Raw genomic sequence first — 1,134 nt, forward strand, 5'->3', positions numbered from 1 at the left:
GCGATATATAGAGGGACAGCGACACACTATTTGCATCACATACTGTTTGTGAGGATTACATGATCCACCGAGAGGCACAGCCAAGTGCGGCCTCATCGCGCATCTCCTCCATGTATTTGAACTGGACATACGGAAATTCTGCTATTCTTTATTGAAAAAAATCCTTCAACATCGGATTCGAACGGCAAAAGGGCCTACAACACACACCAGCCGACAAATATTAACATTTATTATATTTTATGGTTAACTTTTTTTTCCTTTTCAAGATTGACGAGGAGGCTCTGCCTCACCTGCCTCCCCTGACCGCACGTCACTGTCTACAGTATTTGTAAATATGCAACCGTTTGCTAACAGTTCAACCATATCAACTGAAAAACTGATGTTAGTGTTTTGCCCACACTGTATTTTCTCTGACCCTACCAAGTGGCCAAAAAATTTACTGGACAGTATAAAGTGTTACCCTTATGAAAGCCACCCACGTTATCTTCCGCAGTTCGACCACTGCCCCCTCTTGTGCCATTTAACAGAGCTGTTTATTTACAGCTCTGAAAAAAAGGCAGAACATTGGCCACAGAGTTCCCCTGAACAGCTTGTGCAGCATAATCCAAGTGTTTTGTGGACAGATATTTGCACTGGGAGTCTAAACGTCCAATATTTACATCATTAGTTTGGATATTCCTCAATAAATATTTTAGTTTCACAGCGAGCCAAATGCCAGCAACAAACTGGAGGAAGCCATAAGACTTCATGGAAGATTATGTGAGGAAGACTCGAGGAAACATGTAGTAGTCTGACATGAAAACAACACAGGTGGTCAGAGTAGTGGCTGGATAAATATTCAGCTGTGACAGATTCAATGTAAATACACTGATTATTTGGTTTTAATACGAAACTACACTATAGTCATTTCTAGTTATAGTCATTCTGTAAACAGGGATGCACTGATACCAGGATTGGGTCCGATACAAGACAAAAGGAAGGAGAGACATGTGGAAAAGATGGAGAAAATAACAAAAGGACAGGGAAAGGAGGAGAAGGAAAAAGGAAGAGTGAGAAAGAAGAGAGAAAACAACGGGAGAAGGAGGAAAGAGAGAGTGCGAAAAGGACACGAAAAGAGGGACAGAGACAGGAAAA

This window comes from Monopterus albus, unplaced genomic scaffold (assembly GCF_001952655.1).
Source record: "Monopterus albus unplaced genomic scaffold, M_albus_1.0 scaffold95.1, whole genome shotgun sequence".
Classification (NCBI taxonomy): Eukaryota; Metazoa; Chordata; class Actinopteri; order Synbranchiformes; family Synbranchidae; genus Monopterus; species Monopterus albus.